We start from the raw sequence: 17,546 nt of genomic DNA, 5'->3' as shown, positions 1-17,546 counted from the left end.
AAATCAACTAAGCCACAGACTCAGTCATGTGCTTGACTCTGAATTGTGGTGGGATTTGAGCTTCTCAGTCCATACGAAGACATTAAACAACACCCACTAGAAAACCCATCATTGCAACCTGGAATGGGTCCTGGAAAAAATATTCCTCCTCATACTTGGAAGTGACTCCTCCCATCCAGCACATGCTTTGAGGCACATCTGAGGTATGATGTATGTTTTCCATGCTATCAGTCCTGTCCCTGAAAGGAAGCTTCTGTGGAACAGGTGTCCCAAAGAAAACTGAGGAGACAATGACCCTAAACTTGCATTCTTCTCTGTCTGGTAAAAGGCAATGTTAGAGCACAGTCCTGCTCAGAACTAATCTTGTAAACATGGACAGCCTTTGAGCAGCTTTGCAAATGACTTGGCTAGCCTGAGGAAGTCTATTGCTAATGTCAAGAGGAGCCCAGCCACACACTTGTTCATGCTACACCTCAAGGCACGTGACTTTATGAACTGTCTCTGCTAGATGAAATATCAGTGTCTGCTCTGAATCAGACACTCTCACGTACATCACTGCCAACAGTGGATTGCTCATTTCATCTTCCTCTGATTTCCCCACTACTGATAGCAATAGATCGCAGAAAATTAGGTGTGATTTAGACAGTGAGCCTAGAAATAGTAGGTCTTCAGCCATTTCAGCTACTGAGTTGTTTGGAACAGCTTGAGCTGTAAATAAGTGTTCAATGCTTTTGCATTTTTTATGATATGTTGATGCAGTTTTTCTGTGTCCTTGCTAATGTGCCAATGAAACATGGCACGTAGAATTCATGTATTGTGCTGGGGACAAACTGTTTAGAAGACAGTGTCAGAAAACTACAAATTAAAATGCTTCCCAGTGGAAAAAGCATAAGAATTTGAAGCAAAACTACTCTATATAATCTGTGGTCCTGAGGGATTCTTCTGATAAAATAGGCTTGATTTTAGCTGTGTCAAAGCCATTTAAAGGGAAAGTGTTTATTATTTTATAATGTCATGATTAAGAGCAATTCATATATTTCAAAAGGAAACTTGACTCCCTACACATTCAGATTGTTAGTTTGGGTTTTCAACAACAGAATAGCAAATTGGTCATTGCTTTTGGTATAATACCATCTGTCAGTATATACATACACATCTAAAACAGCTTGTGTATTTCACCCTTCATATGTTCTTCTTCAGAGCTGTGCATTTTCATTCTAAGGACTTCAAAGGACTGGGTAAAAGCTACCTCATTTGTAATGCCCAAGGAAGGATGCAACAGGCATATGAGTAGTAGTTGACCCACCTAGGTCTGCTCTGGCTCATCTTTATATTTCCTTCTGGTTTTGTATCTCATCCAAATGATTATTTTATGTCACAGTAAATGTAATTCTTGCTGTGGGAATGTATGGTCAATGAGAACTCTTCCTCTTTCCCCACCCCAGTGATGTCTTTGGTGAATGAAGTTTACTTGTAGATGTAATATAAAAATAATATTTTTGGTGATTTTTTTTCCCAATGTAATGTAACGTAATTCTGCTTTCAATCAACTGCTGTTGGTTCTTTTGGGATATTTCCCAGAAACCCTATGCCAAGTCCCAAAAATGTCTCAAGGCAGGAGTTAATATTCTCCCATTTGTTTGACAAACAGTCAGAAGTTGTTGAGCAAACCTTCCAAAGCAGTTTACCAAACCGAGAGAACTGAAAACAATTCATTCCCAAGAGGATTTTGATTTTGGCTTTAAAAATGTAACAAGAGATTTTTGTTTTCAGTTTTTCCAGGGCAAGGATATTCAGTCCAAAAAAATAGATAAGAAACTGAAACACAACTAATGTCCTTAAGAAGTCAATAGTCACATCAAAATGTATGGCTAACTCAGCTCTTGATTAACACCACATGAAACTCATGGCTCCGTAACTAAGAGCTCTGGGCAAAAGCAGAAAACTTTCTAGAGGTGTTGCCAGCTGTTTTGTAAATGCCAGAAAAAGTGTACTTTTCCCAGATGAGGCAGCAGCATGTCTGCTAGTCACAGAAGTGCTTACAATTCAGAAGTGTCTATTTATGTTGCCCTGTGACTAATTGCATTATACATACCTTGCAGGGACCAGGCAGCAGCTCCACACCCTGTCATCTCTCTTGTAAATCACAGTGCTCAAAACTGAAAAACCCTTTTCTTACCGTTTCTTTCTTTAAATGAAGTTATTAATTTTTTTAAGTAAGAATAAATACTTTTTTTTTGAGTAAGAACAAAATACAAAGTGAGAGAGAATTGAAGTGAAGATCTATAGGTCTGGAGCCACAGGCTTAGACAGTTTAGAGCAAAACTAAACTGCTGGATATAGAGGATAAAATTTCAGTTTGCAATGGGCAAAAGAATCTGGTTCACTGAGGTCACCCGAAGTGTCCTTGTGCTAATGGCCATGAAAGTCCTCACTCAAAGCTGAGGTTAGGGATGGCTGTTCCAGGACTCTCTTCCCTTCTCCCCATTGCCAAGCAGCTTGTTTGAGGCTTGAGCCAGCCTAACTTTACAAAATACTACAATTTTGGAAAAGGTCCAGGAAGACAATGAGAAAAACTGCTGAAGAGGATAAAAGTAGGTTTTACTTTTTTCTCAGGCTATTATTTACATTAGCCATTCATAGCACTATGTCAGTGCTATGGAAATACACAGGATTTCATGTGTGAATGCCTTTTTTGGGCTCTGTCCTAGAAGCCTCTTATTTCCTGAAAATACGCCAATGGACCTCTTTTTGTTTCGCGTAGTAAGGATGATGCCCAGGCCACACTTTCAACTAAATTCACCTATCCTGAGTGCCGTGCTCCTGCAGCCCTCATGGCATGGAAATCCAGGGCTGTTTCACTGTGATAGGAAGGCAAAGAGTCCAAGCAGGGACCCTCCATGGGTGCAAGCACTCCTCAGAGCCACACAGAGCCCAGGTGAGTCCGTGAGCTTGTTGCCCTGAAGGAAAACTAGAGCAGTTCAGCTACAGAAGTGAGCCATGTAAGCACGCTTCCCAGAGCCACCAGCAGCAGAAGTCCATGACTATTTCAGCTGATTCACAGCCTGATGCCTCTGACCCCAGCCTACTAGCATTGTGAATGCTCTCAGTAACACACGAAAAAATTTCAGAGTATGGGGAGAGACCACTGTGTTATTTCTTATACTGAAAGCCAACAGCTAGCTTTGGCATAAAGAAAAACTGGTTGCTTCCTCCCAGATGTCCTACCTCATTTTTTTCGGTGTTTATGGTTTTTTTCTTTCCCCCCCATGGGTAAAAAGGACCTTGTTTCTTTGCACTTAGCATTAATGATTCATGTCTCCAAGGGCTGAACTGGAAAATTTCCTAGATTATACACCTGCCTGTTCTAGGAGGACTAAATGTACCATCAGTGGGTGGACTTACTCAGGCTCCTATTAAGCAACATCTGTGGGCGGTTTTTAGTCCAGCTGTTAGCACGTGACTTATTCTGCAGTTAGATCAGCCATGCCAATGGAAAGAGTGGGCTTCAAGCCTCCTACCGAAGGGACAGATTACAGTAATTGCTGCCACCATGAAATATCTTGCAAATGACAATGGATAGGCTCAGGGCCCCACATGCCAGCTGAATAAATGAGATCTTGCTACTCAGAGGCTGGCAGGTCAAATGCTGCAAGGAGTTTTAGGGCAGGCATTCATGGCCTGGAAACACCTACCAAGATATTGAACACAATCACAAAGCACAGCTGGCAGAGCTGCCACACCAAGTTGGGCTATACACAGACACTCCTCTCTAAATGGTAACAAAAATAAACTGGCTTAATGTGACCATGAATTAATTAAACGAAAAATTTTGAAAGTTTGTACTTATGAGGCGAGACAGAGGAATGAACAACAACAAAAATCAGTGAGAGCAAACTCACCAACAAGACCTAAAATTTGATTATGTTTTAACAAATAGATGTTGTTTCTAATTAATCAATTAATTATAGTGCACACAAATTATGTAACTATTTATCAATCAATTAATCTTTAATTAACTTGTTTTTAATTACTCCCATTTTAATTAATCGATCTGTACTGTGCTTGCCTATCTCAGCAGTGTATTCCATGACCCAGGAGATCCCTTCTTATCTCCCTCCTCCAATCTCATTTTCCCTGCCCTGCTTTCCATTAACTTCACATTAACTGATCTTCTTTCCCTCTGCCTTCCCAGCTCCTCCTCCCAGCGTGCAGCAGCCAAGGACAACACATCGCAAGCAGCAGGAGAGCCCTTGGAAAGCATGACCATTAGGCAGCCTGCTCTTCCTTCAAGCCCGGAAGGATGCCAGGCACATTTGCTTTGTCAGCTTCTCTGCTGGAAAAGCAAAAAGCCTTCTCTGGGTCTGTGGCAGCAAGGTTGAAGGGGCCAGGCAGCCTGCCGAGCTGAGGGCAGGGGTGCACAGCTCCTGGGCACAAAGCAGCTCCAGCCTCAGCAATGCTGCACAGCCACAGCACCGCAGGCAAAGGATCCCGTGTTTCCCTGCGAGGTGGGGAGATGATGGACTGAGCTGATGGACCTAGTGTGTGGCTACTCAGGATCAGCATCAGAGTAGGAGCAGAAATGCTCCTCAAAAATGCACTCAGAAATGCTAAGTCTCCCTCGCAGGCCCCTTAGAGAAGCAAACAGAGTGGCACAGCCCAAGTAAAAATCTCTTCTCACCTCTTAGCTCTGTTAGCTCCTCCAGCAGAAGGCCCTCTGCTTCTCACACTGCTCAGCATTGACACCAGGCTTCCTGCTTTCCTGCTGCTCATCTGCTCGTTAGACAAAGTACTTACCTGCAGCTCAGGAGGCAGGTGCAGGTTTGGGAATGGTTCTTTGTCATGCTCGCTGATTTTTGCTTTTTCAAAACAAAGTACTGCACTTGTCCATGAAATGGATCTGATTGGATGTTGCCTTCGCTCCCCAGACTCCTGGCTGGCTTTTGAGTGCTCACAGAGGGCAACAGGCACTAGAAAAGGCTGTAAGGATGCTCGCAGCTTCTGTGTTTCTGATGCTTTGTTAACAGCCATCTCAATAAACATAATGACACCCACACTTTGAACACACAAGTGCACTCTGAAGAGCTTTCCCTTAATCATTTCTGCTCTAATACTGTTTTAATCCTTTCTACCCCTATGGAGTTGCCAGAGTTGCAAGTCCCTTTAAAAAAAATGTAATAGTATCACAGTTTAAACATCTACTTAAAGCTAACAGAAGGGTGATATGTATAAACAACTCATTTACTGAAAAGACCAGCATAAAAATCTGACAAGCAAGGAAAAGCAATTGAAAAGATTAATTTGCCAAGCAGCAAGTCTGAAGATAAGTCCTTGAGATGCAGCATCTTGTCTTCAAGGATGTCTCAAAAAGTGATATGGCTCCAGGAACTTTTTTCAAATTACACAGATTTTGTATTATCTGTGTTACTTTTTCAATCAATACTCATACTTTTGTATTCAGTTGCAGACTCTGCAATGTAGGGACAGTCAGAAGCACTGAACTGAATTAGTATTTCAAGTGCAGTTGTTAAAGTCTAGTGCAACTCTAAATGGATACAGTTACCTAGAATGAGTGGCTGAATTTCATTTGAAAAAACTTCACATTAAAAAAAAATACATTTTGTTTGGTGAATATTTTGGAGTAGTTAGTCCCAAAATGTCAAAAGGAAACTTTTCAGAGGTAAACTTTTCACAGTGCTAAAGCCAGTGTGGCACAGAGAGTACTGTCAGTAATGATGCCAAGTGGGCAGGAGCCCTGGACATGGTAATGCAGGCATATGACTAACTCCACATGTCTAATGTACCATGGTGCATAACCCATGAATTCACCCGCCTTGTCTGTAAGACATTTGTGCACAGCATACAACAGAAGGAACAATGATGAACAGAACCTAACTACAAGGTTTTCCAGCTGAAAAATGTGATGGGTTGAACAAACAGTGACATTCCACTGCAAACCAGTTTCATATAGACTGAGAAATTCCCGATGGAAACTGAACATGTAATAACACAGTCTTATAGTTTCTAAGTCTTACCGTTATAGTCATTTTTTGTGATAATAATCACTCCTTCCAGAAGCACTAAAGAAAATTAAGTACTGCAGCAGATGAACCATATAAAATTATTATACCACTACCAGTGATGGCAGAAAGCATTTAAAACAGTTTTAAATGGTTTATTGTATGGGTGTAATGACACATAGGGCAGTTGTTCCAATCTGAGCACTCCACTGTGGCGGTATTATTTATTATTAAAAGATTTGGGGAGCATCTCTTGCCACAGCAGTTAGGTGCTTATTTATTCATTAAAGTTGGTAAATTACATGAATGCAGAAATACTAACCCACAATGCTTGCAATTATGAATACTGTAATTTCATCAAATTGGGTAGAAAATCATAAAAATGCAATAAGCAGACAAAACCCAGACCTCACCATCTTATCCACTGCTTAAAATCCTGATAGTTTCAGTGGCACGGAACTTCAGCGATTCCAGTTCACTGGAAGTTGTACTGAGCCTTCCATGCCAGCTCAGATAACAACCTTGGAGATGCATAAATAGGGACTGCAGTGTACTTAAATAACAAGGGATCCAGCCAAAGAGGCTTTTTCTTAGCACATGATGGTGACTTCCACATGCAGGGACCTCCACTGAGTTTAACAAGGCTACAGGCAGGAAAGCAGGTGTCTTCCCATTTGAAGCTCATTATATAATATGATCTTCACTTTATAAGAGCCGGATTAACTCATAGGGTACACTTAACTTCTGATATTTCCAGCGCCAAAGGCCTTGGCAGGGATGTTGGGGCCCTTTAGAGAGCACTTTGAGCCACTTTACTCACTCACGAGAAATTCAGATTTAAGACACAAGGGATGTTGGGTTAAGCACAGAGTTGCTGGGGCACTTCTATGAGGCAGATAAAGGCTCCTTTGAGAACATCATAAAGGATAAGCTATATTCAAAGTTTTTACCCACGGAGAAACAATTGAGTACCTCCAGGACCAGCCCAGAAGGCCATGCTGAAGACGAGTGATGAATTTGGCCTCAAGCCACACAACCACTCTCTCATGACAGGCTGTGCAGAGATGTTATCTCCTCCTCTCCTTTTGAACTGGTTCCACTCAGAAGAAAAGCTTTTAAAGATTCATTAAGCTATAAAGTGAATAGACAAGCTAGAGATCAGGAAACTCACCTGGGATTGAAAAATCCTCAGTAGCACACCGTGTTTTAAGGTCTTTGGAAAGCAAAGTGTTTAACAGAAGTCCTTAAGCAACTCAGTCCAAGGCTATCCAGGGTCTGTGGGTGTACAAAAGGTTTATTAATGCAAAAGCTGTCAAAATGTGATGATGAAAATGAACACCAACTAAATAATTCAACACATATATTTTCCTGCTAATTAAAGATTATAATCAAAAGTGGTAATGATTTTTGCAATCATGAGTTAAGTGTGTGGAAGGAAAAAGAACCCGCAAAGGGATTTTATTAGAATCAGTTCTGGGTTGTTGAAACAAGCCTGAAAGAACCAGCATATAAACAAGTGTTAATTAATCAAGCATGCTGATAGCTCAGTATCTGCATTTTCATAAACTTCCAGGCAACTCTGTCATTCCCTGTGCAAAACCTCCATCATACACTGTGTCTCCCCAGTAAACATTGTCTCATTTGATGAAAATTTCCTATGAATAAGGATCTGTTCCTAAATCAAATGTTCCTAAATCAAAGTGATTTTTTTTCCACAGAAATCCAGTTTAACAACAAGATAAATAAAAGATTTCTTTGATTGTCTAGATTGGGTGTCTAGCTAGAAAAGCAAAGCACTTCTGTTTTGGTTTTTAGACATAACATCACCATGCAAAACAGCTTTGTAAGGGAAGGATAGGTTCAGAGAAAGCCTGAAAAGAAAGGGCAGGTTTCTCCCTATCTTTGGCAGGTTTTATGCAGGGTAATTGCTGCACAGTGGCCATGAAGAAAACAAAAGAGTAGATAATAATATCAATCATTCAGCCCTTGAGTTCTTCCTAGGCTATAACATGGCAACATGCAATTACCCAGAGTGCAATTACACAATTTATGCTTGGAGTATAATCCTGAACAGTGGTTTCAGCTACCAATGTTTGCTAACAACTTCTTGCACCTTCATACCTGAGGGAGTAAGTCCGTATGTCCCTATACTGTTGTGACAGCCTCCATACTCAACAGCAAAGTTTCACAAACACACTTAGACCCACAGCTCAATTAATCTATTCTTGGGAAACCTTTTCCTACTATCCAATTTATTTCTGAAAATCTAACAGCTTGTACTTCATGTCACTGATTCTATTTAGAAAAACACTTTCTAATGAATTTGAAAATCACTTCTTAGTCCACATGAGTGCTATGAACAGTTCTGAGGTCATGCTATTTATTCAGTCTTGGCTGGATTATGGCTTTTTTCTAGATGAAGGTCCAAGGTAACAGTACTAAGACCTTGTAAACAGAGAAGAAAAATGCCACACAAATTAAAACAAAAACTAAACTAGCTAGCCAGCTTGTTTTGAGTCATTACTACTGTTTGCTATTATTCTGTGTACCATTATTTTTTCTAATGTTCACAGGTAGAGATGTTTTAAAGAATTTTTAAGGTCAGCAAGTAAATGATTAATAGCTTATGAAGAATTTATAAATGATTTTTTTTTTCTTTTTATGTAAAAGCTTAATGAAAGTTAATCCTAAAATATCATCTACATCAGACAGAATACAGGAAAAATAACAAAGGTCTTTGTTAGGCTTGTGTTTGCTCAAGAAGAGAAAAAATATTTTACACCAAGGAAATGACAATTTAGTTTTCTGTGAAAGTATTTCCTTCTTAGCTATTCAAGATGAACTGTAATTGAAATGCTAAGAAAGATGGAAGAAGAAAGAATTTAAATGGGCAGAATCAAAATAACACTGAGCTACAGGAAGAATATTTTAGTGACTGTTTTAAGCTTACTCATCAATTAGTTTCTAGATCCAGAATATATCAAATATGAGATTTTCTCATTAAAAATCTGCAAAGCAGCATGTGTGACATCAAAGTCAGATAGTTTTCAGGTGTTTGAATATCTTGAGTCCTAGTAGCTAAAAATGGGCCTTATCTGTATGCAATAGGGACTGACTCCTCTATTGCAAGAAGCTGGTGTATTCATTTCCACCCGTGCAAAATGAATGCAAATCACTGCTGATCTGAGAGAGCAGATTTTCAGAATGTTTTAGAAGACAAACTAGTCTGGAAAGGATCTCAAGATGTCACCTGGTCCTTCTTACTACCCTAAGGCAAGATCAACTCTACATGAATTATTTCTTGCTGACATTTGTCCCACTTAAAAAATGTTCTTAATAATATTGCAGTGATGGAGTCAGCCAGCAGTAATGGCAAAAGAATTGGGAAAGGTTACCAATTTTCATGATAACTTAATTGATTTGAAACATTAATAATTTTCTTGTCTTTTCTTCCTTTTTCACAGTCTTCACATATAACGCTTTGTCAATGTGTTAACAACCTATAATCTTGAAGAAAAAGATGCACCTGGAGAATTGCTAGAGGATGTTATCTGTGTTTTCATTGCATGGTTGCACTGTCTTGCAGTGATGAAGCAGTCCCACAGTTACAACACTGAAGAGCTGATCTATTTCCTGGTTACTCATGATGCCTCTTGGTGAAATTAAAAGCACAGCATGGTGGTTGACAGGCCACTACCTCCCAAGGCACAGTCACTCCTGAAATCATCTTCAACTCAAGGTAGAGACAGGGGAACCAAAATCACCCACAAAGGTTTGAACTATAAGAACCTGCAATAATGTCAGCTGCAAATTCTACAAAAGACATTAACACCAATTCCTCCCTGCAAAACCTGTGCTGACCCAGTAGCCCTTGCACACATTGGCAGTCCCATTGACATCGATTAGGGTATAGTATCAGTGCCTCAACAAAATAGTTTTTAAGTTATTATGCCAGCAAGGGAGCGTTGTTAACCCTTCTCTCATACCACAGGGTAATACAGCAAGTATTTTCTTTCCTGTGGTTAACTGAGGCATCAAACGTGAATTTTCCACTGTCAGGTTATTTTATCTCAACCAAGGATCGGTATTTACAAATAAAAATTATTCACCATCAACTACTGAGAATAGAAGACTGGAAAAATAAATAAATTGGCACAGAGGCTGATTGCACTGGTTTAGCTGGTATTTATATAGACTTCTTCACAAAGGTCTACAGTGATGTTTGCTTCTTGTGAGGTTTCATGGGTCCCTAAAGCTTCATGTGTGGATAACAAAGCACACGTTAAGGACAGAAATAATAATTCGTGGTAGAGTGAAACACAGCCCAGTTCCAAGTCACTGTTCTAGTTAGCACATGCTATAAGATGGTAAAGCACGATGCAGTGTGAAATCAGCCATAACGGTCAAAACTGTATGCTATAAATGAAGCTAGTATGAGTACTGCTCACCTCAACTCAGACTAGAAACCCATTGTTCAGGGACAATGTTGGGTAAGCAAGGACATGTTCAAACCCACAATGGAGAGATGTAGTTAGACACCCCCCATAAATTTTAATAATACTATAGTGGTGGGTGCACTGATGTGTGCACAGATATAGTTATGCTGCTATTTATCACCACCTTGGTAAATTTACTTAAAGTGGTTTTGGATATTTTGAATTGTTATTTTTTCCTGAGAAACTGCTTTTAGGATCTTATAAAATGCACAGTTCCTTGACTGAATAGCAAATGTTGTTCCACTTCAATTCAGAGCAGCAATTTACTACCTGCTCTGTTGTTATCGTTGGAGAACTGTCCATTAGTGCCTGGGACATACTCTTCTTGAAGTTGGTAATATTTTTTGCTTTCTCAAAAGCAAGGTGCTAATCAAATTCCCTTTTCAAAGGCTCTCCTTGTATGACCCTTTTCCACCCTCTTTGTCCTCCCAGCACTCGACAGATCTTTTAACCAGGGTAATCCACTTCCTTCAGGCAAGAGCCATCATATCTAAACCACAATTTCAACCTTTTTTTTTCACTGTTTTTACAGAAGAAAGTCTAGGGCAGGTGTTTCAGAATGGCATAGCAGAAAAGGTGAGCAAAGGTGGGAGGACTGCTGCTTGCAATCAGGGAGTAATGTTGGTGGAGAGGAGAGAGTGCAGGAAAATCCTACCACCTCCCTGATTTTTCTATATGTAAACTCAGGTCTGCTCCTCCTCAGGCATCTGGGACAAGCAGACTGTGGTGGGACCTTCAGAAAGATGCCTTATTCCCTGCTCTGGAAGCGGGCAGCCATAGTGATGCCCAGACAGGCACGGAGCTGGCTTTCACTGCCTGAAAGGAGTTTCTCTAAAATGCTTTTGCTCTAATGAATAATGTTTTACTTAAGGTAGTTGTCCAGTCTTTAATTACCTCTTTCATTACTTCCTAGGGAACTAACTGCAAGCCAAATCACATTCATTGAATTTAAATTGCTTGGATCAGAGAGGTTTTTTCTCTGGGCTGTTTTGAGGTCTGGTACTTGCAGTGGAAGGTATCCTGTAAGAACAGAACGGGCGCACTTCCCAGAAAGCATATCTTCTGATTAGCACAGCTCTTTTCCAATTGATCATTACATGAGGAAAACAGTATTGAATGCAGAATTACTTGAAACTTACTGTGTGAGAGCAAGGTCTTCTCCACTGAATGCAATCCACATTTTGTAACTAGATGTTCTTTCCCTTCTGTGAAATCTGGATCTTCACTCTCTCATCAACTGTAGTCTCTACTCTAAATTGCTGTCATTTCAAATCACATCAATGTGAATATTTCCCCCTTCTGAATGTCAAGTGTTTGAGCAGTGTTTGGATCTTGGCTTCGAATTCAGTGATTCCAAAAAATAGAGAGAGATCAGGGTTCAAACCTAGAGAGAGAAGCCTGGAAAGTAGTTCAGTCTCATGGTATTGAAATGCTGAAACAGAGAGAGTATAGAAATGTAGCAGGCTCTCAACCCTCCCACCCCTCCACGTGCCTAAGTATTGCATCTTGTGTCAAAAGAAAACTATAAGCTCTCTGGCACAAGGACTGTTTTTAAATTACTTATTTGTACAGTAATTAGCATGATTGGCCCTTGATGGGACACCACATCAATCTGTCTGTCTTTTCACTAAGAAAGCCCTATGTAAAAACACTGATCCACTGCAGTCTTAGGTACTGCACAAAGGGAGACCATGACTCAGGGAAGAGGGACAATTTCTAATTTCCATCATTCCCTTTATTTTGCTCCAATTTCCCTATACACAAGTCAAGTGTGACCAGTTTCTCTTGCCTGGCTGAACAGAACAGTTCAGTCTGACCCCAGAGTTGAAAACATTTAGGCAGCACACTCTGCAAACACAGCATTACTGATAGAAATGCATGTTTCCTCAGAAGGCCTCTGTTACTACTCACTTGCACAGGCAGTGCTTAACCAGCCAAAAACCTCAGTGGGGAGACGGTATAGCATTTCCAATTGCTTTGCACAGGTATAACTCTCCAGTACTTGATGGGCACATTTACACCAGTAATAGACACACATACACGTGAGCAAACATTTCTCAGGGTTACTTCCACTTTAGCAAGATTAAGACAGGTTTATCATAGGCTTACCCTCTCGATTCTAACTATATTAGGTGTATTCTCAACTATCTTTATACCTCTGCTTTGGAGACTAGGTTTTAGGACTAATTCTGCCCTTACATGCCATGCCAACCATAAACCACTGCTTCGGTTCCAGGTTTCCCTTCAGCTCTAGGATGGGAGAAATACTGTCTCAGCTCAGTGAAATTTCAGTTCTGCCAGGGGCAGGGAGAATGACACACTGAAGCTGTTTAATGCACAGGTAGTGAAAAAAAAAAAAAAAAGGTGCCTGAAGGGAATAACTTGTCCCCCAGGGATGTGACCACAGTATGGGGCAGAGGAGGCAGCAGGAGGTACCGACTCCTCCTTCAAAATAGAAAGCAAAGCTATGGCTCCTGGGACCTGTGAAAACATCCCTGATGATCTTACAACAAAAACAGGTAAAAAAATAAATAAGTAAAAGTGCTGGTGTCTTGAAAGGTTCTCAGGCAGCAGCCCCTGCTGCTTAGCCTCATGTTATGCCATTAATATGGAAAGCTTGCAACATACCCTGTGGCACTCCGCTAGCAGAAGGCAGCCTCTCAGCGGCGGCCTCGTGCAGCCGAGGATGAGCTCTGTGATTTTGGTGAGCTAACAAACATCACCAGCCCAGCAGGAGTCCTTTTTGAAGGAAGGGAGAGCAGCAGGGACTCCAGGCTGCAGCGAGCCTAACATCAGAAAGCACAAGTCATCAGCTGCTGGCATGCGATCTGTCTGTCGGTGGGCTGAGATGCCGGCAATTTGGGTTTCTGTATTTCACAGCCAGCGAAACAGCAGCGAGCTCTGGAGCAGAGCTGATTCTCCTTGCTTGAGGTGCACAGGTCACCTTTGGTTTGATTTAATTTTTTGAGGTGTCCTGCTCACAAGCAAAATTTGGGTCCTAAATCCAGTTTAACTCGGCTGCACCCAGTTGTTGCTGATTTCAGGACTGCATTTCTGACTGCTGGCCAAAAAAAATAAAAATAAAGGAGGTTGCCCTGCAGAACAATAACACTGCCTCCGATCAGTGGTAAATCATTACAAGAAGCTGATATGTCCCTGGTTCATTGGGAGTGAAATAGTACGTTGAACATTTCAGTAATCTGCTCACTTGGATTAACAAAAGAAAGTGGAGGCTAGAAGTCAACAGCTGAAATCTTTCTTAGCTGTATGGATCCAGACCCACAACTGTTTAGGCATTTAACATCAATGAAAACTCTGTGATATAAGCACGGATCTGTAGGGTCATGTTAGTGTGTCTGACATGGATTCTTACACCTTCCCATATGCAAACTTAAAGTCATGATAGGGCAATGAAATGTGCCACAGTGGTGTAAAATTACAGTAAAGAAGATGAGCCCTGAGGCAACATCCCCTCTGAAAAATTGCTTATTTAAAGTGGGACCATAACAAAGGACTTCCCTCATTTTCTCTGTAGAAAGCACAGATCAGATATTATTTTAAAAGGACTTCTGGCTGAATTAGAGTTTATTTTAAAAACTGTGTTCTGAGGTGTCTTTATTTCCTGAAGTCTGAGACTACCTAGGTTTCAAACACCGCTGCCATGCTTTCTCAAGCAGAGACAGCTCTCAGAACTCAAGGTCTGGTTCCCCAAAGTATAATGTGGTTGGTTTCCCTGAATGCAAGCCAAGACAGAAATCTAAACCACCACTGAGAGAAGAAACTGCTTTAGTGGAAATAGAAGTATTAGGAGATCCTTTTCTGACTATCAAGAAATATGATGGGGAAAACAAGGACTGAGGAGAAAATAAAAAAATCATGAAGCCTCCTCGTGTACAATGCCACCAGAAGAAAGATGTCCAACTTCTGGCTCTGTGACCCAAGGAGGCATTTACCTGTCTTTATGTGATCTGCACACACAGACACACACATGAACATACACATATTCTGCTTTCTGTCTCTTCATCATCTGCACCCCGGACTCCACCTCAGATAATTTAACTGAATAAATATCTCATCACCCATTCTGCAGCAAGGAGAGGCCTGTCCCAATTCCCAGGGGAACTGAGATGATGAATGAAATGAAAGATGACACTAATCTGGACTAGGTTGTTCTCAAGAAGTTGGGGTGGGAGAGAAGACTGGTGGACAGATTTAGAACCTCATTAACTCCTTCTTCAGAAATGCACTCCCTCTGAGCAACTTACAGGGATAAAAGCACCCTCAGAAGTTGCTTTTTAAGTCACTTAAAGGAAGAAGCTGCAAGGGAAAAGCAAGACTGAAAGTGCTGTATTATTCTGTAGGAATACTGGTTAGTTTTGATGAAAGCACTTGGTTCATTAATGCTTTTTATTTTGAAGGACTGCTAATCTCTTTTAAAGTTTAACTGTACTCTGTGAACAAGGATCTTTTCACCTGCCAACCAAACACAGAAGTTTAATTGCATTCATCTACTACAAATGAGGCTTCAGGGCTAAAAGCAGAAGAAACTATTAGCCATGGTGAAAACTGTAGAATAAATATAGGATAGACTGTCATGTAAAACTGCAGGCTTAAGAACTGAGCTGATCTATCAGAGGAAAAATCCAGAGCATAAAAATCATATGAAATTTACAGATTGGCAAGTGCTTATAACCATTAATTGACATTAACCAGACAAACACGTATGCTCCAGAGAAAGGTGGGAGCGCAAATATATTCCCTTTAAGCATCTCTCCACTGACTTCCTCTAAGCCTACACAGATCCTTGTACCAGATCAAGGTCCTGAATCACGACAGAGCAGGAAGCCTCCTCCTTAACTTTTTTTCGAATCATGCCCAAGGGCCAGCACTTAATTTCTCACCTTACAAGACTCAAGTGTCACCATGTTCTCTTCCTGGTCTTGCCCTTTGTAGGAAACAAGAACTCAGAAAGACCTAGGAATATTACGTAATTGAATGATCATTGTGTATTATTTACCTTCTGGTAGCAGCCAGACGTGTATCTGTTTCAGCTCTCTTCTGGCAGGGCACAGGATTTGCAAGCTGGAGTCTGTGGACTTAGTCCCCTGTGTTGATGGCTCTTCTAGCAAGCCATGGGCACCTAGCTGTGAGACATTATTGTTCTATGTTCCAAAATTATTAAGAAACTGTAGGATCTACCAAACAAAAGAGATGTTGTTTGCTGAACCATAACAACTCAGGCTGTTTAACTTCCATCCTGAACTCTTCCTGGAGGCTTTCCAGCAGCTCTTTATATCACAGTTGCTCAAAATGTTTGCATAAGGAAAAAAAAATAAAAAATACTGGAGTACAAAATACATATTTTTTGCATACACTACAAAATATATATGTTTTGTAAGCAATAAGAGTTTCCTCATGATATTTAAATGATAAAATTAGAAGAAGGAGCAGATGCTGCAAATATAAACACTACATGTTTTAGACACTAAGACATTCTGAATTCACCTTGCTTCATACACTCAGGTCTCCGTGACGAGAGTGAAGGTTTTCTTCTGCAACACCCTGATCCAAACAACAAGGAAGGCAGAGGTTGCTGTAGCATTTACCATAGTTCAAGGGTTAGTAGATTGGCTGTTGCATGGCAGCATCCTTTCAAGTGGATCAAAAGGCAGAGATTTTCGCACAGTCCTTTCTCTCTACCTGCACTGTCCCTGTCAGTCTTGACCAGTAGCTGTTGAATTAGTTACCTTTAAGCAATTACCTTTAACTTTGAGCAATTCCTCTTGTTTTAAGAGGAATTTCTCAAACATTGCCCTTATTCTACCCTCCAGCTGTGCTTCTCAGTGCTGTGGTCCTCCTGCTTCTTACAGTCAGTTTTGCATAGAACACACTTCTCATGTTTGTAAACAAGGTTTTTCACAGGTCTGAAAAAAGTTAGACATTCAAAATCCTTATCGCCCATGTCTGCTTGCTTGAACTGTGTCTTGGATAGTCATATACCTTGCACACATAGGCACTGATACCTTTACAGTCTCTATCCAATTATGATCAATTATTTCCTGATTCTGCTGCATGAACCTACCATGCAATACACCAAACATGCTGTGTGGCAGAAGCAGCTCTCTCTGCTGGAGGAAAGGAATGATGCAAAAAACAGAGAAGGATATTACGAAACATGACTTTAAATTTGCAAACACTTTCAGCCTATTCATACAGTACAGCATGGACACCTGATTATTGTTGCAGAGAACATGAAGCCAGATTTTCAGTGGACTTAGCTTATCTGGTTCACCCAGAACCCAGTGGTCTGTGCAGGCTAACATTGTTTTGTTGGGTTTGGAATCTGGCCTTCACACTACAAAATCCACCAAAATTCATTGGCAACTCTGTCTATACAAGGAATGCAGAGCAACAGACCCTGTCCCTGGTTCTAGATCCTTTGGGATGACTTTGGAAACATAGTTGTTGACGTCTGTGGGAGAAGGTTCATGTATTCTGACCTTACCAAGTTTCCTATGCTCCTCATTCTCGCCTCACTTAAAAGCTGCTTATGAGATTTTACTCAAACTTTCCAAATAATTTTGCTCTTGGATATAACCAAGCCTGGGAAATTTTCATAATGCTAAGTTTGGGAACATTTAATGTGTGTGAAAAAAAAACAAAACGCACCATCACCAGCACCAAAACCCAAGAAGGTATAATGCAAGCTCTTACAACATTTAACTCTAGTGGTTTCTATTGGTTATAATATCAAAATAACACAAACAAGGAAATATTGAAAGGAGATACTTGCAGGTATGAAACAGGAACTTAACAAGGATGTTGTCCGCACTGTTTTTTGTGTAGCAAGGAACATAGACTTGTTAGACTGTGAGGAATCATTGTGACGGGACGTGAGGCACAGATAGATGTACAGAAAATGGCTATCTGAAACAGGAGCAACTGAAATCAGCAGCATGAGAGGTTTTTTCCAGTGCAGTACAACCTGAAGGCAGCTGTTATCATGCTGGGTAACTTAATACCATTGGTT

At 40.6% G+C, this 17,546-nt stretch overlaps 1 long non-coding RNA gene across 20 annotated transcripts in view; it reads right to left on the bottom strand.

Moving 5' to 3' along the window:
* LOC101803684 (uncharacterized) overlaps positions 1-17,546 on the bottom strand; it is a 75,556-nt gene that overhangs the window by 8,408 nt on the left and 49,602 nt on the right. For 16 of the 20 annotated variants that reach the window (XR_011810122.1, XR_011810124.1, XR_011810126.1 and 13 more), the window contains 3 exons: positions 15,534-15,660; positions 11,656-11,914; positions 7,192-7,295 (listed from right to left, as the gene is read on the bottom strand). This is a non-coding gene — a long non-coding RNA (uncharacterized lncRNA). The remainder of the gene's footprint in view (positions 1-7,191; positions 7,296-11,655; positions 11,915-15,533; positions 15,661-17,546) is intronic. The other 4 variants (XR_011810135.1, XR_011810137.1, XR_011810129.1 and 1 more) reach the window with 3 other exon arrangements.

The sequence above is a fragment of the Anas platyrhynchos genome, chromosome 6, assembly GCF_047663525.1.
Source record: "Anas platyrhynchos isolate ZD024472 breed Pekin duck chromosome 6, IASCAAS_PekinDuck_T2T, whole genome shotgun sequence".
NCBI lineage: Eukaryota > Metazoa > Chordata > Aves > Anseriformes > Anatidae > Anas > Anas platyrhynchos.
The sequence above is the reverse complement of the archived record's forward strand: the minus strand, read 5'-3'. Positions and strand labels throughout refer to the sequence as shown.